The sequence below is a fragment of the Echinops telfairi genome, unplaced genomic scaffold (genome assembly GCF_000313985.2).
Source record: "Echinops telfairi isolate 266 unplaced genomic scaffold, ASM31398v2 ScPeMD7_3533;HRSCAF=4204_0, whole genome shotgun sequence".
Taxonomy (NCBI): Eukaryota; Metazoa; Chordata; class Mammalia; order Afrosoricida; family Tenrecidae; genus Echinops; species Echinops telfairi.
The window spans coordinates 57,352,946-57,377,868 of NW_022107431.1; the positions used below are offsets into that span (position 1 = coordinate 57,352,946).

The 24,923-nt window shown below is 42.7% G+C and overlaps 1 protein-coding gene across 5 annotated transcripts in view; it reads left to right on the forward strand.

Moving 5' to 3' along the window:
* The window catches only part of TPD52L1 (TPD52 like 1), a 121,723-nt gene that overhangs the window by 48,001 nt on the left and 48,799 nt on the right, over positions 1 to 24,923 (forward strand). The window contains exon 1 of one of the 5 annotated variants that reach the window (XM_004702047.2): positions 8,795 to 8,839. The exons of the other annotated variants lie outside the window; for them this stretch is intronic. The gene's annotated coding sequence lies outside the window, so the exon portion shown is untranslated. Of the gene's footprint in view, positions 1 to 8,794; positions 8,840 to 24,923 lie in introns of those variants that run through there. 5 annotated transcript variants of the gene reach the window in all.

Sequence of the window (24,923 nt, forward strand, 5' to 3'; positions counted from 1 at the left end):
AATCTGTCTTGGAACCAACCCAACTGACCCATCCCAACCGTGTGGTGTTGGAGCCCACGCAACTAAGCCAACCCAGCTGACCCTGAGAGGCTTTCTCTGATGTTTTGGAGCAAGGAAACCCCATCGCCCACAATGCCCATGAGGCCATCACGCTAGTCAGTACCCACTAGGTGGTGGTTTATCTGCTGATCACATGTCTCCTCCAACAAGAATATCCATTTCAGGAGAGCAGAGACTGCTCTGATTATTGCTGTATCACTAGGGACTAGAGGAGTGCTGGGCTAGCCATAGTGCCATTTACCAGGGCTTGGAACCTGATGGGCCGAAAATGAAATGCACTGCCATCTAGTCGGCTTTCACTTCTAGCAACCCATAGGACAAACTAGAATTTGCCCTTTGGGTTGCTGAGATGGGAAATCTTTACAGGTGCAGAAAGCCTCATCTATATACAGTTTAACAAGAACCTTCAACATTATCTGGGCATCTTGTTCAAATATAGATTTTGAGTCAGTCTAGTTAGGGTGGAAATGGAGATTCTTCATAGACGATCCAACCAGAATGAGTCGGTTTGAAAGTCTGACTCTTACATTATCTGACATGATGTTATTTTGAAGAAGTGCTTTTCAACATTACCTGTGGGATGTAAAAACACAGACACAAGAGTGACCTTCAAGATTCCATATCAGTTTGCCTGGGGTGTTGGCCTTCAATTTGTCTTTGCAGGTATGAATCATCAAAGACTCAGGAAAACAAGAAACAATCAGCTCTCTTTGGCATCCAGAGTTGTGGGTCTTAGGACTTTGTCTATTTTAACTTAAATCCTCTTTACTATTTTTAATCTTTGTGACTGCCACCGAGAGATGATAAGATCCAACAGAAACTTAGGTTACATCTGGGGCAAGTCCAAAGTTTTAATTATTGTTTGAATAGAGTAAGAGCTTAATTACAGTTCCAATGTAAAATCAGGCTGTGGTATGTTGCTCAACAAGTAAAGGAAATGTAAAGAATTATCATCTAGGAAACTAGCTCAGTTCACGACCAAATTATTTTTTAAGAAATATATGTCATGTTAAGTGGTTATTGAATTCTGGGTTTTGTTAGGTTATATAAAATACATGTCATTTAATGACTTGGCATGCTTATTTTATGAGTACTGTATACATTGATGTTTACCAGATTCGATTACTATTGTATGGCAAGTGTCTGTGAAAATGGAACTTGCATTTTCTCCTATTTGTGTCTTCCATATCCAACTTTAATCTTCGACTCTCCCCTCGCTCGTCCCTTTGGTATCTAAGCAGAGTTGCAGGTACAGCCTACTGAAGCCCTTACTGTCACAGGAGCACCGAGGAGCAAAGACTTTTGCTTAGAGACTTGAGGCAAGTCATGGCAGACCCAGCGTGAGCATTCCTCCCCCCTAGTGCCAGAGAAAGAGCCCTGGCGGTGCCACAGTTAAGTTCTTGCTACTCACCCAGAGGAAGAGATGGGACTCTTCTTCTATGGATTAGGGAAATCCTATGGAGTGGGTCTGCCCACTCGAGAGCAGTCGATTTCGTGTCGAGGGTGGAGTTACATTCTTAAGTCAGTCTGGGAGAAGAAATGCCTTACGAAATCCCTAAGGTCATTGCGTGGTTTAAAATCAGGAAAGGCGTGTGTTAGCAGAGCATTCTTCACCGCACTTCTCCAATCTACATGCTAAGCAAATAATATATAAAGAAGAAGGTTGTATCAGGAAGATTCATTGATTTCTGCATTTTACCTTGTGGTTGCTGGCATTTAAAAATGTTTTTCTTTATATGAAATTCAGGATGGGTTAATCTATAGAAACAGTCACTAGATTAATCATTCCTTAGAGTTATGCCCAGGAGTCTCGGTGGCATAGTGATTAGGTGTTGCGCTGCTAATGGGCCGGTCAGCAGTTTGAAACCACCAGCCACTCTTCCGGAGAAAGACCGGGCTTTCAATCCCATAAAGAGTCACAGTCTCAGAAACTCAAAAGGGAAGTGCTACCGTGTCCTAGCCAGTGGATATAAATTGGCATTGACTCAATGGCAGTGATTTTGAGGTTTTTGTTTGTTTGCTTGTTTTAAATTTAGAATTATGACAGGGAAGTTGGGGAAAATGGGACCTGATACTAATGGATATAAAAATGAAAAAAAGAAAAAAAATGAAAAAAAGTTCCATGGCTAATTGGGGGGGGGGGGGAGCAAGGAAATACTGCAGTATAGAGATCATAAAACCTTGTGTGCTAAAACCAAGAATACTTGAACAAAGAATAGTGTTAAACCAAGACTACTCACTCAGTGCCGGGGATGGAAGACTAAGGCCTTCAGTATGGATTATACTTGAACATAAAGAAAACAAAAGTCTTCGCAACCAGAGCCATAAGCAACATCCTGATAAACAGAGAAAAGATTGAAGTTGTCAACGATTTCATTTCCTTTAGATCCATAATCAACATGGATGGAGGCAACAGTCAAGAAATCCCAACAACTGTTTCCAAAAGATCTCTTGTTCAAAAGCACAGATGTCATTTTGAGGACTGATGTGTGCCTGCCCACACTGGTATTTTCAATCATCTCAGATATGCATGTGAAATCTGGCCAGTGAATAGGGACAGCCAAGAATGATGGTGCTGATGAGGGATATTGAACGTACAACGTACCACCAGAAGAACGAACAACTGTATCTTGACAGAGGTGCAGCAAGAATGCATTTTACAGGGAAAGACGGTGAGATTTTGTCCCACATGCTTTGTACATATGATTAGGCGAGACCAGTCTCCAGGGAAGGATATCGTGCTTGGGAAGAAGAGGTCCGTGAAAAAAGGAAGGTCCTTAGTGATGGATTGACACAGTGGCTACAGCAATGGGTTCAATGGTAGCAGTTACAAGAAGGGTGCAGGACCCTGCAGTGCTTCGTTGGGTGCTACATAGGGTCCATCTAAATCCAGGCCTGCTCAATAGACCTGAGTGACCCCAGCTCCACAAGAGGACCCCTACTGACCCAGTGGGCACAAGCGTAGGAACAACTATGAGCGTAGCCCCGGCCCAGGCAGTGTTTCTCTCTGTTGTGCAGAAGGACACTGTGGGTCAGAAGTGACTCGATGGCACCTAGCTACTACAGCAGTGACACAGGGACTGAGTGCTAGGCCACTAAGCTCTCGGTTGATGATTTCAATCCATGCAGAAAGTTTTTTTGGGAAGATCTGCTCCCATAAAGATTATAGCTTAGAAAAACTCCAAAGGGCAGCTCTATTCTGTGTCATGGGGTTGCAATGAGCTGGGAATCAGATAAGGAGAATAACAACAACAAAGCTGTCGATAGCTGCCCCTGGCCCCGAGGGCCTATTCAACACAGAACAGCTATGAATCAAGTTCACATGTCTAGATGAGTAAGCAACATAACTTCCCTTATTTCCCTGCAAATCATTTCCATTTCTGTTTTGAATTCTGATTTGCCAAAGAGGCTGTTTTAGGGAAATGTTTGTCCCCAAATCAAGAAACACCTCTCCCCCTTCCTGCCAAACTCAAAAGTAGTTAAGAGATCCTTTTGACAAGTCAAAGCTTCAGAATTTTAAGAGACAGAGTAATTGGAGGAATTTTATTTTAAAAGCACAGTCCATTTTGTACCCAAGGTAATATAAGTACCAATCAGGTAGACAAGTTTGTTTGTTATAAATTAATATTTGATATTTTCTTAAGGTTAGGCCTCCCTTCTGAAGCTGGTGGGCCATTTCAAAGAGGTCACCATCTAAGATATTCTCTGAAAGATTAAAATTATTTAGCAACTTGGGGCTAAGGATGCAGATTGCCAGTGGGTGGCTGGAACTAAGCAAGCATGTGTCCACCATTGCTGGAATAGTAGTTGTAGCCCACAGGGAATTAAAGTTGACTACACTGGCTAGAGGTGAGGGGCAGCACCATCTCAGGTTCCTGGAGTCCAAAAGGGCATCCGTAGGTGCTTCGGAAAAAAGGCCTGACAATCCACTTTTGAAAACTGAGCCATTGAAAACCCAGTGGGCACCTTTGTACTCTGACACACGTGGGGCCACCATGAGCCAGCACCTACTTGGGAAGCAGTGATGGCTCAACAGTAAAACTCTCCCTTTCATATGGAAGAGCCAGGTTCTAGTCCCACCACTGCATTGGGAACCCTCATCTGCCATAGTTTTTATGGTACTATGTAGAAAAGGTTTCAGGTTAAGGTAGATGAGGAAGAAGGCCTACTTCTAAAAAACATCTGCTAGTGATTAGTTGTGCGTCAACTAATGGAGTCACCTTTAGTTGGGACTGACTTAAGAACAACAATAACAAGCTCTAATAGTAGGGGTTGCACCATCCAAGTTTCAAAGTAGGGGTTGCACCATCCAAATACCACAAAAGGTATTTATTTGAGTGTGCACAGGATGTAGATACACTAATGCCTACAAGAAAGGGTTAAAAAAAAAAGGAAATAAAAGGCAACCGAGTAGGGTTGACATGAGGCCACATGGGTAAGACTTGGCACCCATCTTGCTCTAGGTCCATGTGGGGGCAAGCCAAGGGATTGGAAAACCCTGGAGCCCCGAATGAGTTCTTGGCTCCAGTTATGTAAGCAGAGGCCAGGATCAGGGAAGTTCAACGTGGCAGAAACCCTGCCAGGAACTAATACCACAAAGCCCTGGCTTCAAGCCAAGACCCCAGCTCTCTGCCTGAACGGAGTGATCTTTAACTCAGGCTTGCTCTCCCAGAGAGCTCTCTACCATCTGCCTGCCTTTGGAGACACAAGATCTCCGCTCCTAGTGGATCCCCACCACCAGCCTGGCTGTCACTGGAAGTCTCTTGGCACTTCAAGGCAGTGTAAGTCTTCTGGGTGCTGTCTCCCAGGCACCTCCCCCTTACCTCTTGGGTGTAGCTTTGGATCTGGAATGACACGGTTTGAGAAGTGGTTTTCCATCTTTTCACTGGAAACGGAAACCTTGCAAACTCCCCTCCTTCCTTTTCGACCTCTATTCACTCGCAGTGGCCACACCGCTTCTACTCCTGCAACACCCTACTTGGATGCATGCCATAAGGGAAATCTAGTACAAACCAAGCACAACAAAGAAGTTGCTTTTCCAAAAAAAAATAGGAGGGTTGAGAATTCATGGAGGTCATCTGAATAGAGAAAAAAATAAGAGAACTCCACCTGACCACTGACTCTGTGAGCAGCAGTTTTCTCGTCTAATACCTGGAACACCCATCATTACTATTTCTCAAAGTAATACCCTCTCATCTGAAATAGGACATATCGAACCTGCAGTATGACTATGGCTCGTAGTGGGTAGAGGCCAGGTATGATGATTAATATGCTACCATGCATAAAACAACAAAGAACTCCCTGGCCCAAAGATCAGCATTTCTGAGACCAAGAAGCTAAATCTCCATGGTAAAATTGGCTGAAGTTTTATGATTTTCCTTCATCTTTAGATCAAAGAACACATGGACATGTTCATATGGCTGAATTCTTCTGGCCCTTCAAGAGACCCAAAAAAATTCATATAGAATTTAGAAATTGCCTTGAAATAAAATCTGGTCTAGTAAGAGAAAAATTTTCCTTGATTACAAAGTAAATTTATAATATTTAACCAAGAAACCAAATTGAACTACAAATTGAAGGTTCTTAGTCTAGGTTTGATTTTTTTGTTTTTAGCCAAAAATACAACTAAAAATAAATGTTGTTTTTTTTTTCTAGATGTCTATGTACACTAAACTGGAAGCACGGTGGGCAAATCTTACCTTCCTTGCTAGTTGCATGGACAGTAAAGATCAGCATGAATCCATTCCCCCAAATGTGAAAATAAATTGAGTCCTAACATTCCCATTTCTCCAGCTTCTCACCAGGAACTTACTCATTCACCAACCTTCGCCTCTGAAACCTGGATCAGAGCTCATCCAGAGAGGGACATTTTCTTTCATGCTGCTGAATTACGAGATAGCGGTCAATGCTGACTCTCACTGCCCTGGTGAGTCAGTACAGTAGTTCTCTGGAAAGACTCAGAGAATAGACCAGACTTATAGCTGCAGCTTTATCACAAGCACACAGAATATGAACAAAAATAGGGCCTTCCAGAAGGATGTGCTCCTTAGCATGCCCCCCCATGGTCCTGGACATTCCCAATTCATTAGCCTCAGGTACGAGGTACCAACAAAAGTCACACTGCACTCTGAAAGGTGCACCTCATGGGATGCCATTTGCATTTACTGGATATTTATATTCATATAAAAAGTGTAACCAAGAAAAGTCACATATTCATTTCTGGATGTAGAGAGACATATTTCAAGTCAAATAAAGCTATAAAGGGAAAGGCATTAAGAGTAGCTTGCTCAGTATTCCAGCAACAGGTGCTAGACTTGAGCACTTTTAGGTTTAGACGTGAGGACGGCACGACTTCATCTCATGAACTGTGGACAAGTTCTCGGAGGGGATCATGCCCATGAGACGGATATCCTGAGTCGAAGTGCAACGGGCCAACAAAGAGGAAGACCCCTAGACAAGACGGCGTGGCACTGTGGCAGCAAGAATGGCCGAAACAGGCACAACTGTGAGGATGGCGCAGGACCACGTGTGCTTCCTTCTGTTGTACGTCTGTCTGGAACCGACTCTACCACCCCTGACAGCAGCAACATCGCACAAGACTGGAAATGCAAGATCGATGATGAAAACTTCAGCATGGTTGCGGACACGAAAATGCTTTGAAAACACAGGGAGCTTTGGAAAGTCACGCATTCTCTGTGTCCCCATGCTGTTCCCATGCACTCTTCAGTGGAGAAGGCTTAGCAGGGACAGAGGCACCTGGCTGCGGGCCTGCAGTCACTGTGATGTTTTCCCATCGCTGAACTGTAAGACTTCTCAGGGGGCACATTCTGTAAAGGGAGCATACATTTTTCAAGTATATTGGTTACTGTGCACTTTTTTTCCAGTCAATTTATTTGCAGACTTGCAATGTTCCATTTTGCTACGAAGTATTTTCCAAGAGGACTGGGGCCTCTTCCTGATTGGATGGTTTTTCATGGATTCCATTGGTAACTTGGTAGGAGGGTTTGCGTTGCTACTCTTTTTATAGTTCTGAATTCAGTCGTGTGTTGAAAATGCATTGAACACTGGCGTGCCAGCCCCTAACCACAAACACTGAAATGGAATCTTTTCTTTAGAAAAGTTCTACATTAAAAAAAAATCAGTGTGATCAGAGTTGTATGAGCCCCCAATAAAATGATTTTTTTTGAAATCAGAAAAGAGAGACACAATTACACCCAGTTGATGAACAACGGCTACAGAAGGCAGCAGAAGCTCTGAATGAACTTGAATTGTGGTGCTGGCAAGGAAGACGCAAAGTACCTTGGGAGGCCAGAAGAACAGTCATGTGTCTCAGCAGAAGCACTGCCAGATGCGCTTTAGAAACAACGGGAGATTGTGTCTCACTTTGGACAGGTCATCAGATGAGACCCGTCCTGGGAAGGGTCAATTAGGGGCGTCAGTGAAAGAGGCTGATTTTCAAAAGTAGATCAAGTCTTTCTTCTGAGGCATTTCTGGGTCAACGTGGATCTTGAAACGTCCAGTCAGCAGCTCAGTGTTACCGTTGGCACCACTCAGGAATCCTGGCAGAAAGACAGAGCCTTCAAACTCGCAGGTTGAGGGAGAAAGTCTTTCTCCACATTTGCCCCTTTCTTCAAATGCAGTTTGGGGAAACTGTTACCTTTCTCCTGCTTTGTGGTCATAGTAGCTATCATTTTTCACCTAAAAGATGAGCCAGTACTGTACAAAGACCAGCGGTACTCAAGGCAAGACCTAGCTGGGAGATGCAGCCTCCCCTGTGGTGCCGACAGAAGGGATGGGAAACTAAAGCCCAGCCTTTGGCTCTGGTATAGCCTGGGTATCTCAGGGCAGCTTGGGTCATGAAATGAGTCAAGGATCAAATTTTCAAGTCTATTTGTGACAGAATGGGTTAAAGAAGAAGAAAACATTTCTTTTTAAGTGAATGCTACTTTTTAATTTTATTTATGAATTCAAATTCAGAATAATGTATTACCCTGGTGTTTTCATATGGAATACGTGAGTGTCTTTCCTCCTCACTCAGGGCAAAAATCGAAGACTGATGTTTAATTTGCAGATATACTTTTTCTCGGGTTTGACTTCCTTTCCAGCGGCATGAAGGAGAAATTTAAATATGCATGTGTGAGCGGGGCGGGGTGGTTGTTATGAAGTTGGGTTGGGGATGTGGAAAGAAGGGGTATTTAAAGGTGGGATGCTCTCGCTAATTTTGGTTTGTTTACACCCATTCTTGCAGCAGTTTGTATTCCTTTTTCCTCCTGCAGGGTGAGAATAGTTAAGAGAAGGAAGTTCCTAGAGCCCATCCCTCAATAACATTAGCTATATTTTGTTTTCATAAGTATTTGTTTTGCTTCATCTTCACAAATGTGTGGGTGCTGTGTTGTTATGACTGGTTTTGGTCTGTGTTGTGGCTTTAGCCCGTACACATCAATATGCCTTTTAAAGGTAGCAGATAATTATTTGAAGTAGAAAGGCGATAATGAATAGTTAAATGTTATACTTGAAATGTAGAAGGTTGGAAAAAGTCAAGAAGATTCGGGATAAATATTGTACTTCTTTGCATTGAACCTGGACTTAGTGTTTATCTCTGTGGTTTGAGTGTGGTCACTGTAAGGCTAACACCAAAGCAGCCACCATTGGTTGGGGCAGGTCACGTGGCTGCACCTGGGGAATAAAAGCTCAGGTCTGAGCAGCTTCCTCTCCAGGAGGGACCCACGTTGGCTCTCGTGGAACCGGCCCCTGAAGGAACTTGACAACCACACCATCTGTAAGAACCTTAAGCTTCTCTCTATCTTGCTTTCATTTCAGAAAACCTGATGTCCTCTGATACTTGTTCCCTTGGCTTACTTCAAAAAACGGTCTTTAAAAACAAAAAAAATCAACAACTAAAGTTTTCTTTTATTGGTAAAATCTAACTACATAAATTGACAGAGGTTGGAAAATGCAGCATAGCTGCTGACAGGACAAGGTACTCTTTTATGATAAACAGTCCCAGGTATATTTAAATGCCCAGCTTGCTGGAATGTTGGATGGAATCCTGTGATGTGTCTTTTATTAGAAAATGGAACTAGCTTTCTAAGGTCACCTGTCATGTTGTGAACAGCCTAATTTATCTTAATCTTTCTCAGTTCACCTATGTGTCACTTTTCAAAAGTTTTTACACTTTAACCGATCTATAAATTTAAAGATATCAACTCAAGCAGATAGAGCATCGAAGGCTAGTTTCTGACTTAATAAAGTCCTAGGGGCTATAAATAATAATAATAATAATAAAAGTAAATAAAAATAGAGGGGTAGATTGTAAAGGTGCTATATGAGGGAGTACCCCCCCCCCAAAAAAAACACACCAGAATTGCGTTGTAATGCATATTTCCCCCACCCAGTGGTGTTCCTGGGAAAGTTCTCTCTGGTCTGAGTGATTTTTTTTTTGTAAAAGCAGTTTCACTCGAACCTCATTTTTTGTGATGGTCAATTTAAGAGAACAGCATGCAGCTGTGAAATTTCGCTTTCTGTTTGGGAAAAATGCTGCAAAAACTGTTGTGATATTGAACACAGCTGACGAGGACAATGCTATGGAAAAACTCTAGTATACAAGTGGTTTTCTCATTTCAAAAAAAGCGAGCTGTCTGTTGATGGCAAATCTTGTCCTGGACATCCATCAACTTCCTGAATGGGCGAAAATGTCAACTCGTAATGCATTTGCTGTTTATTCCACCAGGTCAAACTGTTAATCAAGCTTTCTATATAGAGGTTCTGAAAAGATTGCGTAACAGTGTGTGATTTTTTTAAAAAGGCCTGGTTTGTGGCTGATGGGAGACTGGTTTTGCCACCACGACAATGCACCTGCTCACACGGCCATCTGAGTGCACCAGTTTTGGGCAAAATCTCTTGCCCCACACACGTGACTCACCTGACCTCACTCTGGGCGACTTCTGTTTGTTTCCATGAATGAAGAGGGTCGCAAAAGGACAGTGATTTGATGACTTAGAAGAGGTGAAGAAAAAGACTAGGGAGATGAGTTTGCAAAATCTTTCCAAGAATGGAATTGCAGAGTTGAGCAATGTATTTAAGTGAAGTGGAGAGTACCTTGAAGGTGATAAGGTGGTTTAGTAAAAAAATTTAAATACACACGCTTTTAGGGGGGTTCAGCTTTGGGAAGGTACCACCTCATACTTCTATGTGCTGCTCAATATTCTCTGTCATTGGCTATTCCACAGGTATATCTTGGTCGTTTTATCTTCATTACTATAAGATAATCCATTACCAGCTGGTTCATTCCAATGCCTAGTGACCCTAGTATACAAGAGAATAGCAATGTCCTATCGGGTTTCCACAGCTCTGTCTCCTAACGAATGCAGACAGCCACACCTTTCTTCTGTGGAGCATCTGGGAGGTTTGAAGCACTGACTTTTCAGGTATCAGCTGAGCCCCAGAGCTCTTGGCCGACTGACATAACAGCTTTCATTTATAGGCATTCTAATAGTGCACATGTGAATTAAATTACTCCATAAATATTAATTGAGCATATCATATTAATAAAGTGGTAGTATACAATCAATAAAATACCTCCTGATCTAAAAGAGGAGACAGGCAATGAATTGCGTAGTTAAACTATAGCATACTAATTGTTACAGTATCGTGGAATCATATAACTTTGTCTTCATGCTTATCAAGTAATCTTTTGATCTTCATCTGGTTTCTCAAGTAGATTTTCTTCTGAGGAAGTACGGAGCACAGAACTTGCCTTAGATATTTGGAGTCCTTGAAAATCAATCTTCCAGGAGATTAGTTCATAGAAAAACATTCAAGAGTCCAATCACCACAACACGAACTGGTCAGATTAAACGTCTGGACCTCAACAGACCAAGGGTGGAAGCTCGGAACATGATGACCTGTCAAACAGGCAGCCATCTGCGCATGTTTGTGATACCATCTCGCTCGCAGCCTGGGAAAGTGGCCAGCTGCCTAACACAGTAATTATACTTGTGCCTTAATGCAACGGCAGAAGCAGTTTCCTGCCGTTCGCCCAGGGAAATATTGCTATAAGAGAAGCCACTCCCATCATCTCCTGGGCAGTGTCATTGTCTCCACGGAGCAAGCAGGTCCTACCTATCACCCCAAATAGCAATCAGTATCTTTAACATCATCTATAGAGCAGTGGTCCTCCACCTTCCTAATGCTGTGACCCTTTAATACAGTTCTTTATATTGTGGTGACCCCACAACCATAAAATTATTTTTGTTGCCACTTCATAACTGTAATTTTGCTATTGTTATGAATCAGGTGACCCCTGTGAAAAGGTCACTTGACCCCTAAAGGGGCCGCAACCCACAGGTTGAGAACCACTGATCTAAAGGCATGGTTTGTCCCTGGGACCCAGGAAGCTTTGAGTGAATGAGATCAGTTCATATCCATGCAGGATGGTAGGAGTTCTTAGCCACAAACTTGACCAGAGCTGATGTCTGTCCCCAAACCCTTTGCTGGTTTGAACTACTTGACACTGGTTACTCTTCAGGACTGCATGGTAATCAGCTGACTACTGGATAACGTATATGTATCACTGTCTTTAATGTACCATTGAATTTTGGGGACCTTCCCCAATGTGCAGGTACCCTGAGAATTTCAGGTCGAGCGCTGTTTCCTGTTGTCAGCTGACATCTGTGCTGTGCTCATAATTGAATGAGGATGAAAGAATAGCCGCACATATCTGTTGCTTTCTGTCTGTGAGACCATCTCACTTCCGTCTTTAGCCAAAGTTAGGTTTTGTCCTCTCACAGATCTTTCTTTAGGGATTAGAGTCATTTTAATAAACATCTATTTGGATTTTCACCAAAACAGCATATTAAAAAAGAAAAGCAAATAGAAAGATGAAGTATAAGAAGTCTGCTGAAACCTCAGAAGCATCTTCAGATAAAAGACTTGATAGACATAAAATCTTCACTTAAGTGATTAGTATATTCTCAGACTGAGTATCACAAAGATTTTATTTTTAGCTAGAAAATGAAACTAAAGCTTTAGAAAATAATGCTATTAATAGTGATGACTAATGTGTTCTTCATATTTTAAGAAGTATAATAAACTGTTACAGGACAGTATCTGAAGTATTTTCTTTATACACATTAATTATAATAATATATTATTACTGCCTTGCTCCAATTTATAATGTAGTTTAGACTATGTATAACAATGTATACAGAAAAGAAAACCATGAATATTTTAGTGAAAACTAAGTGACACAAACTATTTGTCACTTGTGACTCTCCTGTGGTTGACATTATGATAGGCTTCTTAGGAAGGAAATTGAGGAGGAAGAGCAGATACCTTTGAGAATAATGAAGAAGCACAAGAAGCATGGGTTTGAGTAGATCATGTGGGAGGGCACTGGGTATGCCTGCCTGGCTGGATCGGAGACTTTGCTGGGAAAAATCAGCGGCAGTTTAGTTGTAAACACCTCCCGCAACCCGCAGGAACACGTTTTGAATGCTGGTATCAGAATGTTCTACTTTAGGCTGGGAGCAACGGGCTCTGTGGAGTGCAGTTTGAACTGAGTTTTTATATGGTGAAAGCAATGTGTTCAAAATACTCATCTGAGGCCTGTCGTATCGGTTGGGTCGTAAGGACAGAGACTGCCAACAGGAGGGTGAAATGTAGCTAAGATGTCAGTCGGCTTCATGTGTAGTGATAACAGCTTAAATCACTGTCATCACAAGGAAAATGAAAAGGCTGGGCACCTGTGACAGAGGTCATGAAAAGAGCATCAGACCATCTGAGAGCTTGAATGTTTGGAACCTCATGCAATAACCATTCGCTGCGCAGCTCCTACTGGAGACAATGGAAAGGCCACTCTGGACTCTCACCCCAGGTCGGAAGAGTAAAGAGACCGGAGGTAGGAAGGCCACAGACTTGGGTCTGCAGTCAACCCTCCTCTCAGGAAGCACCGAGATGCCCTGTTTGAGAGGACTTTCCGGGGACCTTGGATGGAAGAACGAGGACGTTTTAGTTCTTCTCTGAGCTTTGCAGATGGTGACGTGGCCAAGTAGAGACAACGCCATCTCTGCCAGCGGATAGATTTGCATTCAGTGCTCACATCTCTCCCTATCAACTATGTGGACCTGGGCAAGTGCCTTAACTTCCTGCATCACTGTTTCTTCATGCAAAACGTGAGAAAAGATCACCTTGGAAGACAATTCTTCACAGGGCTCTTCTTGCATTTGGGGCCTTGTTACAAACAGCCTCCCCGTGCCCCCGACGATCTCTCCTAAGGTCTTTATGGTGAGTGGCCCTGGAAGGGAGAGACGGTGCCTCCCTTTGGAGTAGAAGTCAGGCTTGCTTACTTTCCAGGATAATTAAACAATGTCTCTTTCCAGAGCAAAGGTCAGAAAGATTTGCCTACTGCTTCTTATACCAGATCCCAATTCTGAGCTTAGAAGTTTTTAGCTCTGATACAAACCCACCGTGTGTGACATATCCACCTGGACCCCTCCCTTCTGCACCTCTGCCTGTGGAACCCGGGGCCAAGGGGACCCAACCCAATCACGATACTCCTGCTGGTTTCTGCGGGGCTCTGATGCAGAAGTCTCATCTTTCCAACAGCATCCATGAAATGGTGCCACTCCCACTGGTTAGCTTGTGAGTAGAGTAAATCTCAGACTGTTCAGGTTACGTGTCTTGGGTGTTTCTGGACAGAATAAGAGGAATTAAGAGATACATAATCTGTGCTTTAGAAAAACAAAACCAAATTCTTCTTCTTCCCTTAAGAAGGTAATGGAGAAGTATGGTTTTGGAGTCAAAAAGATCCTTTGTCTGAGTCTCCAAATATACTTTGGGATGATTCAGACGGACCCAAACATTCAAGAGCAATAGATGATTGTGCTGCCCGATTGTAGTCGGGGGTGTGGGGTCCCTCACAAGTTGCTTCAAGTCAAAGATGGTGCTTGTGTGCAATTGGGGCAGCCCGACAGCGATTCCTTACATCCTTTACTGGGATTAAGCCGGGAATGAAGAGAAGTAGACTCTGTCTGTCTAAATTGGTTCTCTCTGAGGGAGGAAAGAGGACTGGGCACTCCCAGAGAAGGCAAGGTGAAGGAGGGGAGAAGGCATCCTCACACAGTCGGATGGTTCCCAGAGAGGACTGGCGGAAGAGGGAGTGTCGGTCCTTCTTGGGATTTTGTAAGCTTCTAAAGTCACCCCTCAAGAACTCACTGCCATCAAGTTGACTGACTCACAGTGATGCTAAGGTCACAATAGACCCACCCCCTGGGGTTCCGAGGCTCTGACTCTTTATGAGAGTGGGACACCTCATCTCTCCTTCTTCTGCCCTAAGTGTGGCATTCAGGGCCTGGTCCTACGCTCCTGTTCTCTGAGTCCCTTTCTCATCATTGCTGTGGATTTGCCTTATCTCTACTGAGGACAAGTCAGCATGCTCGGAAATATGGGGCTGCCAAAGTGAAACCCCATATTCTCATAAGGGAGAAAAGCTGTTATTCTAATAAGGAAGCAAAGCCAGGTAATCCGATGCACAAAACACAAAGGAGAAAGTAGCACGTGCCTGGGCGCTGTATAGCCCTCTTTCCCACGTGTGCTCTCCGCCTGGCAATTCTGCCAGGAAAGACCTGACCCAAAGCCCTGAGGATTTTCTGATTCCCCTGCTCCCTCACTCCAGGCCCCGTCATTGTGCTAAAAAAGGCACGTATGCCAGTGGAGAGAGAGCCTCTATTTCCAAAAGGCCAGAATGAATGGGCAGTTCTCAGTTTATAACTCAATGCTATTGGGGGCCTGCTGAAGATTTCCTTCGGGGCATCCAAATCTTGTCTTTACTTCCTGGCTTGTCTCTAACAGAACTTTATATCCAAGTCACATCCTTGAACTCTCTGGGTCGGACTACTGGGTTTTTTGTTTGTTTTGAGAAACAGCACAATTGGTTTTAGAGGGTTGGTCATAACCTTCCAGGGACTCCAATCAGCAACCTGAGGACACATAGTGCTAGACTGCCCCCTATGGGCCAGATGACCCAAAGCAGGCCAGGGTTCTAACTTAGCCTGTGTAGTCCAACCATGACTGAAGGGCCTGGCATGTTGAGCCATATGACATATCTCTCATTTCCCAGAGTCAATAAGAAAGCACAGTTGCTCATGACAAGCCCAACAGTTGTGGGGCCTGGACCAATCTCCCCGCATAGCTTCTACCCAGGAAACCAGTCCTGCAGGAAATTTCTGTTGGTCTCTTCAGAGATATTCACTATCATCCAGCTCCTGGGTTAGCCAGAATCCCTGGGCTTTTCTCTAAGCATATACAGGAATGTTCTCAAACATACTGAAAGATCAAACATTAATTACCAGAACTGTCTTCAGAATCCAATAGAGATCAGAGCCTAGCAGCCGGCAGCAACATTCCCACCTTATCTCAGGAATCCATAGGCCTGAACAATGCTGCTTTGTCAGTGAGAGTGTGCGGGACGGTGCGACTGTGACTACTGGCCCACACCTGCCCTCTGAGAAGGGAGGAAACTGTCATTAGGAAGACGTTGGTTCCTAGACCACGCATGTCACAGGAGACCTTAACGGCTGCACAGATGGCAACGTCTCTTAGAGAAGCCAAAAAGGAATGTGTTGACATTTTAATTAACCTAATATAAGGTCATGGTCACTCACTGAATTTCTGGAGCTGGACTTTGGTAGAGAGTTCATGATGTCACCTTTACCTGAGTTCAATAATATCGTTGTTTCTTTAGTTAAGAGTTCGTGTGTTTAAAAAAAAAAACGAAAAGAAAAGAAAGAGAAAGAGAAATGAATAAAAATCAAACTAGCTTTAAGGAAATGAACTTTATTTAAAGAAAAAGTCCAATATAAGGGGCCAGGATAGGTGCACCACCAATTCCTTGAGTCTAGAGACCCGCACAGCATCTTGTGCATAGGTTCCCATACTTGTTTGGCCTACTTCCCCCTTTTTAGAAAAAAAGGGAAAATTACCCAGTGCCCTCTTAGCAATGAAACATTCCTGTATTATTTCCGGATCACCTGGATGTCAGTCAGTTCTAATGACAACATGGCGCCAACTGGCCAGTGTTGTTAGAGAAGTTGCAGGATGCTCTGGCTTGAGATAAGCTGGAAAACAATTGCTGGAGAAGAGAAAGATATTTCCCCCAAATAATCATAATCAAGTTGCAGTGCGATCTCTTCTTTAGTTCTATGATTTGGAGATTTCCTCTTTATATCTTTATGTGTGTGTGTGTGTGTGTGTGTGTGTGTGGTTTTTAAAAACTTAAACAGCAAGGATACTAACAGTTTTATTTATATAGACATATAGAGATAATTATTCTCCATTAGTTGTTGTTATCATGGTTAGGTGATGTCCAGTCTGTTTCAACTCACAGGGGCCCTCTGTGCAGTGGGAGGACACACCGCCCAGCCCTTTGCCACCTCACAGTCGTTACGAGCAAGCTCATTGTTGCAGCCACTGTGCCAACCCATGTCCGGAGGAGCTTTGTCTTTTGCGCTGACCTTACCAAGCTTGATGTCATTTTTCAGGGGTCGGTGTGTCCTGATAACATGTTCAAAGCACGTGAGAGGAAATCTCACCATCCTCACGTCTGAAGAACATTCTGGCTGTACCCAGTGGGGAAGTCAAATAATTTACCAACCGCTGTTCTGCCCTAATGACTGTTTAAAGTATTAAAAACGATATTCTGAAAGGTGGTTTATTATTTGATGCAGTTAATATTTAAATAAACAGTAAAAGAGGTATACAAAACTAGATTATGTTATGTGAGTTTTAAAAGATCAATGAAAAATATTAAATAATACCTGACAAAAAAACAACAGAACTATTTTTTAAGGTATCCATATTGCTTCTTGATTAGCATCCTCACCTGCAATATTCTTCACTTTTATCCAAGCACATCCAACCAGGTGATTTATCCTGAACCATCTTTTCGCCGCAGGAGTAGGATCCCATTCCTTTCAAGGTGGGCCAATTAGACAATAGTCATTGTGCTAGATGTTTTAGAAACAGGTGATTTCTCTTCTGAGTATATTACATTCATCTCTGAAAAGAACCCTTTTGCCTCTGCTGAACTTACATCCATTGTTCTGACAATATTTTTATTGAACTGCGTAATTCACTCGTAATGTCTCATGGGAATTTGGGGGGGGGCTCGGAGGAGGGACAGTGTGGCGCTGTTTGGCACGCGTCCTCGTCATCTTCTATGTTTGTTCACTGAGGTAACACATGAAGGGTACAGAAATGTAGTATTTCATGAAAAGTATAATGAATTTTATGAAGTGAATAAATTAAGCATAGTTCTGTCAAATTTTTAATACTTAGAAACAGCATGAGCATTAGTATGGACCCAAAGAATATGTGTATAAAATCTGAAAAAAGAATAAGGAATAAATTTGTGATTTCCACAGTAAAGAGAACCCTGATTACAAGGGCCATTTTAACAACCAGGTCGCTGAACTCAACAAAACATTACATATGGGTTCTTCCAAACTGGTGCCAACTGGCTGGATACCACCACTGACCATACCTCTTCCAAGATAATTTTGTTCCTTCGGCAGCCCATGGTACTTCCGGAATTCTTGGTCAGCACCATAATTCGAATGCATCAATTCGCTGGTAGTCTTCCTTGGTCATTGTCTAGCATTCACGGGCATCCGAGATGGTTGAAACTATCATGGTCTGGGTCAAGTCCACTATAGTCCTCAAAGTGACATCTGTGTTCTTTCACGTTTTAAAGGAGTCTTATGTAGATTTGCTTGTTTCGATCCACCGCTTCATGTCTTGTCTGTTGCGTCCTTGGAAATTGATTGTGGATTCAAGTAAAAGGAACTTCAGTAGTCTCTCCGATGATCATGTTGTCTTATGGGTCAGTTGTTGATCGTGTTTGTCTTCTTCGCATTTCATTGCCATCCACACTGAAACCTGCAGTCTGGTTAGCAGCAACAAGCGCTCAAGGCCTTCTCCCTCTCAACGAGCAACTCTATCATTTGCATACCACATGCTGTCTAAAGCCTGCTCCACTTCTGCTGCCATGCCACTTCTTCTTCATACAGTACAGCCTCTTGGATTATTTGCTCAGCTTAAGATTCAAAAAGTAGGATGAAAGGATGCAACACTGGCATACACTTTCCCTTATTTAAACAAACCGGCTGCTATCACCATTGAGTAGATTTTAATTCCCAGTGATCCTGATTTTAAACTATGCCGTATTCCCATGTTTGGCTTGAATGACTGAAGTCAATCAGTTGTACACACCATTAATTGTAAGAGGCATTGAGAATTCAAACTTATTAATTCTAAAGTTAGTGTGTATTAATTATTGTGAATTTAAAGATAGTTATACATCCGATTGTAATCAGTTTTTTTTTCTCTTTTGGGAATAAATGTAGCTATTTCAAAATTTTATGTTAAAAGATGCCTGGTGTTATTTCTGTAAACATGATGAAGTAACCATAATTAAGCAATCAATGTAACTTTAAACTTATTGTTTCAACCATGAACATTTTCATTTACACACAATTATTATATCTCTTCTTTTGTTAAGTCCTGTGCCATCCCCAAGATTGATAGTGAATTGGTGCATTGCAACCCATGTTTTGTTTTTTAATTGTACACACTTTTGTCCCTTTACTTAGTCGTATTTCAGGTTTTGTTTATTAATTTCCAATACAGTGTGTGTGCACATGCACACACAGAGTTATTTTCCTACTTAAAAGAGATTCTGCACTTTTACATATGCACTAACAATGCAGGATAGGGCCCTGATCTGAACTCACAGTTTGTCGCCATTTTAAGCCCCAGCCATCGGTACTATTTCCATTCTCAGCATAAAGACATGACCTAGTCCACACAGGTATTAGACAGTAGGCACTACAAGTGCGTTGAGGCCAATGGGAAATATCATGTCAAGGTTGAAAGAGTTGCAAGAAGGGCTTATGGATTTTAATCCCACCCAACATCTTGTTTACTGCTCTTGAGCTGGTTATAAGGCAGACAGATCTAGAAGTTGGAACCAGACCAACATCAGGTAGCGCTCAGACTGCGCGGAACTGCAACAGACTCAAAACCTCGGTGCTAAGAGTGCGGGTCCTCCTCAGCGAGGCTGGAGCCAGACCATAGTCACTTCGCAGTTAGACCTGCTCAAGTCTGGTCCATCTTTCAGCCATGCACACGAGACTTACATGAAGGCTCACTGGCCAGTTAGTGGATGAAGACGTGATCATATTCGAGAGGGACTTTAAGACATTGTTTTTTGCTGGCCAGTTGGCCCTGAGACCATGCACAAGGGTCAAAAATCTGCCTGGTCTTGTGCGCTACACTGATTGGCTGTGCATTGGACTATCATGGCCCCTGGTGCTTTTTGGATTGGCTTCTTTGTCAGAAGTCACCACTCCCTATTTTCTTCCTAGTGTGCTTTTAGCCTGGACGCTCCACTGAAGCCTGTTCACGTGAGATCAACTCACATGGACAGGTGGTTGGTGACTGGTTGGTTAGGAATTGTACCCAGGTCTCCCACTTAGACTCACAGGGACAGAACAGGGGTGCCTGCCCTGCCTGCTAAGGGAATAGACTGAGGACCTTGTGAGAAGATGTTTGGCAAACATGTTAACCTTGAAGCCAAGCCCAAACGAATATCCTGACAAGGGAATACAGCTAGCAATAAATCCAAATTCATGGTGACCCAGAGCCGGCACCAAGATAAACATGAAAGAAACTATGCATCAGATCCAAAGAGTCATCAATTAGAAAATGGCTTGGTTATCTGTAGAGCTGCGGCCCCCTCCCCTCTGAAAGTGCCCTTTAAAAACAAAACAAAACAAAAAAAACTAGAGACCTTCCTGTAGACCACAGCCTTTCTCAATTCAAGAGAGAGAGCTGTTTCATTTCTTGTGATGTGATCCTATGCTTCAATCAAACTGTGCTTTAACTCTTTGCTGCTGCTGCTGGGATGTGTGTGTGTGTGTGTGTGTGTGTGTGTGTGTGCATGTGTGCACACATCTTCCCTCTGGACCCTTACAAACACATGGCATTGAAGCTAGTTCTCTTGTGAGTAACAACCTGGTGCTGAACTTCACATGTACCCCTGAAATACCACTGCTCCCCTCTCTAATGTCCTAGTACCTGCTAAATAATGTGATTTCTTGATGGCTTTGGCCACCGAGGATTGCTTTTTTTAAATATGTGTTTTTAATCTTCTCTAATATCTGCTTCCAGGGTAGCCAGGTAATTTTATACTCATTTTCACGTTACCATCTGTCACTGGAAATCTGTTACCTATTGCCTTCCCCCGCCCCCTCGCATCTAGTTCTGATTCTCACTGCTTGAGTCGATTCTGACTTTTAGAATCCAGTCGGACATGGTAGAATGGCCTCTGTGGGTTTCAGACACTGTAACTCTTGATGGGTGGAGAAAGCCTCATCTTTCTCCTTCTGGGAACCCGGTAGTTTTGAACTGTTGACCTTGAGGTCAGCAGTGGTTATGGGTTGGGCTGCTAACTACAAGGTCAGCAGTTTGAAACCACCAACTGCTCCTCAGGAAAAAAAGACTGGCTTTCTACTCCAGTAAAGAGGTACAGTCTTGAAAACTGATGGGCAGTTCTACCCTGTCCTAAAGGCTTGCTACGAGTCAGCATGGACTCTTATGTCAGCGAGGGTCCTTCTTTTTTTTTTTTTTCTGAATTCTGATTGTTTTACTAGTTATTAACTTTTGTATTTTATCTCACTCCTTTTCCAACCTTGATTCTGAAATGATCTTTTGTCTTTATAATCTGCTTGCTGCTTCCCTAACCCTGGGAAGTGAACATCTTTTATTGAAAACAAAAGGATTTGCTTTCATATGTCTTTCTTTGCATGGCATCCTGTTCTGAACAGTGCGGCTCAGCGATCACTCACTAGCACAGGATACCGCAGGGATATAGATGCCCACGTAAAAAAATAAGATGAGAAACAGACATTTAATTTCAAGGTGAGTGCTGAAGGGAACCAGCCTGATTAAACCTTGATGACATCGTCCAGCACCCAGGTCTCCAGGCAGATTTCATGCATGGATGACCTTTTGGTGTGAGCCTCGAGAGACTTCCATGGATGTGTGATGGGCCAGAGATGCAGACTGGCATAAAGATCTCACTTTGTAAGACGTATGTACCTCGCTCTGAAAAGTGGGCACTACCTTCTGGGTTATGGGGTTTATATTTCATTAAATTAATGTATTATCTGTTAAAATACGTATTTAGTGTATAGTCTTCCTAGAAAACTGGACGATACTAAAGATGCTTGAGGACTTGAAAAGTCTGTGTCTGTCACGGTTCCTTGTTCCCTCCTCACATTGTCAAGACGGGCAGGGTGAGCGTCTGACTTCCAGCTCAGCTTGAGCAAGGTCCTTTACGCTGCTAGAAGGGCCGGTTGGGGAAGAGACCAAGTCTCGTAGGTTCCCTTGAAAGCTTTCTCCTGACACCCCCGAGCAGAGCGCAGCGTATTTAGGGACCATCTCTGACACCTGCATCTGCAATTGCTGCTGAATTCTGGTTCACATGGTTATCTTGTACCTGGGACGTTGACTAAAATCAGACTGGCCGCATATCAACTTAAATATGTGTTAGTAGAAATGAATGACAGTGTTTTCCCCTTAAACCTGATTATTTTGTGGTACAACGAGCATTGAGATAAATTTATACATTGTTACTAGTAGCATAAAACCAGTACAGACTTCCTGGGAGATAATTTGGCAGTAGATTGAAAATATCCATGTTCTTAGACTCAATAATTCAGTGTAAAATTAACCAAGATTTCGCCTAATGATTTATCTACTAGCTATTCACTGGAGAATCCCCACAAACAGCATCTTATGAATGACAAATTAAATACTGTGTAAAGACAACACATATAAATGTAGATCGAGCGATACTTTCCTTGGTGAACGGCTTCAAGCTCAAAATTTCCACTGCTCAACTAGCATAGTCCTGAAAGTATCTGCTTGGTCTTTGCAACTTTGCTCCGTAGTTGAGCCAAAAATCCAACTTGGAAGAAACCTGCACGGCCCCGAGTGGGTCGGACGTCCGTTCTGACGCACACACACACAGGGCCACACTCACTTGGACAACATGTATAGTACTCGTGTTAATGTTTTTAAAACATTCGTCATTGTGCTTTTTGTGCGCTTTACTTGCATAAAATGTCATATTATTTAATTTTATTTACTGTAATGTACTTCTTGTGTTTAGATGTTTTAGGAGGTATTTCCACAAACTAGGACTGTTAACTTTGTCTTTTAGTCCTGGAAAAATGAATTTTGTAAGTGTAATTTTGGGCCCACAGAACCAGTTATTTGGTTTTCCATGAGTTCTTATGAGAAAAATATGTTTAGTTCTTGAACTTTCCAGTGTTCGAACATGACTTTGGAATAAATTGAGTTCGATAATGGAGGTATCACTGTATATGATGTTCGACATGGAAGTTGTTCATGATATCATGTCAGATAAATCAAGATTATTGTTATGCAGTAGATGCTTTATTGATACATGTGTGCAATATACATACCAGCTCGATAGCAACGGATAACAAAATCATTAATATCAACTTCGATGAATAATGGGTAGTTGTATTTCCACAGCTGTCAGTCAAACTGGGAAGCGGAGTCATTCATGGCAACAGGTTTCAGTGGAGCGTCCAGAGTAAGACAGACTAGGAAGAAAGGCCTAGCAATCGAGTTCCAAAACTAAGCCAGTGGAAACTATGAATGACAATAGAATATTGTCCCGGATAGTGCTCTGGCCTGCCATTGGCACAGGCCTGGTTGGTCGCTCATTTATGAGATCACCGTGGTTTGGAGTAAACTCAGACAGCTAGCAACATTGTAAACCCTCACACCCCACCCAAGGACATCAAGTTGATGCCAGTCCTACAAAATAAGTATGAAGGTCCAGGGAGCCGTCAACCGAGCAACGATGACACCCCCTCACATCCTCGCTCTTCTCTCTCCCTCCCTCCTGAGGGAAAGCCATACTTCAGAATTTTTACCTTTCCTTCCTTTCCTTTATGCTTTTACTAAATAATTTCATTGTAACTAACAGCTTTTTAAGCTTGGACTTCATGTGAATGGGAGGGTTTTCTATTACTTTACCTGTGACATGGGTTTTCCACTCAGTAGCTTGTTCCTTAGGTTGTTGGAAGGAATGAATTAGTTGTTGTTTTATTGGTTCTGCTGTTTATTTTCCTCACTGTGTAAACAGTCCATAGTTTACTCATGCGTTCCCCTATTTCTAACCTTTAGTATGATGTACCGTTTTTACTACCATGGAAGTTCTTATGAATGGCATGTGGTGTTGCTATACAGGAGCTTCTTGGGCATGAGTGGGGGCATCCACAGGGGGATCATTGGGCTGTTGGGTGTGTTCATGTTCAGCTTTGCTAGATAGTGTTGAACATTTATGCTGTCAACTGCAGCATATAGGGGCTTTCATTCTTTACAAATTCACCAGCACTGAGTGAGTTCAGACTTTTAAATTTTTCTTCATTCAGTATGTGTGAAGTGGTTTACTTTGTATTTCTGTGAATATCAATGAAGCTGAGCATCTTAGGTATCTCTGTTATTCCTCCCTCTAAAGGCTCTGCGGATTTTAGTTTATTTTTGTCCATTTATCTTTGGGTTTTATTCCTGTTTTGTGAAATTGACTTGTAGAGCATCTGCGTATCCTAGGATATGCAGCGTCATATCCTTTCTTCCATTTGGACCCTTATCTTTTCATTTTCCAGATAGTATTTTTGATTAAAGAAATTCTTCAATTTATCTATTTTTTCTTCTTCCCTAGTTTGGCCCTTTTATGTCTGAGTTAAAAAATGTCTTCCAATCCAAAGTTAAATAAATATAAACTCTGATATTTTCTACTAAAAGTTCTGACACTAGTGTGAAGGTCTGAGTTTACATTTCCTCTATGTATAACTATTTGTTCTACAACAATTTATTAAAAGACTTTCCTTTATCGATAAACGTAGACATGCCAGTCCTGTCATAAGTCATCTCATAAATGAATTTTCTATGTCTGTGTGGATCTTTTTCCGGGTTCTCCAGAGAATATATGCCTTTGTGAATGGCAGATTCTAAAGGATTTTACTACAGATCGACTTCATTTACAGAAGCAGAGCTACTCCAGGGCTAGTGGGTGGTACAATTTCATGCAGGGCCCAGGCATGCCCATCTCTCCACCTGTCCAACATCAATTTGTCCGTGATGTTTGCTCACAACTCTACCTGCTCCACGCTCCCTGTCTGCAGGTTACACAGTCCCACATCTAAAAGGGTCAAACACTTGAATATTTACAATCTTCTCTTGAGAGTGTTTGGACCACCCAGGAATGCACAGACAAGTTACAAGCATTCACACCGTCCGCTCAGGTTATGAATTCTCAGAGGAGGACATTTCCCCCTTTCCATTCTGTGCTGCGTTTCAAGGCAGGCAATTTGCTCTGCAGATGCCAGTGGGGGGTGAAAGGGTATCCCCATGGGGACCAACATTTATGTAGTAGGGTGTCTCATATGGACCTTTTCTCCCTGAGTGACCTCTGCCCCTAGCTCCCCACGAGACTGTGAAAACCGAAGCTGGGACTTGTTTGGCGAATGTAGACCATGGGAAGCGTCAGCTTCGTTTCCGTGTCTGGCTTTCCACCCTTGCTTTATTTGTGTTTCCATTTTCTTGCTCCTTCCTTTTCGGGCGGCTCATCACTCATTTAAAGAGGTATGCACCCCCCCTCCCCCCACGGTTTAGCTGTTATCAGTGGGAGGCTCAATCAGTGTTTAGTGCTTCCGACAACGATGGAGAGAAAAATTGGTTGAATTCGTTAAAATAAAGGAGCTTTA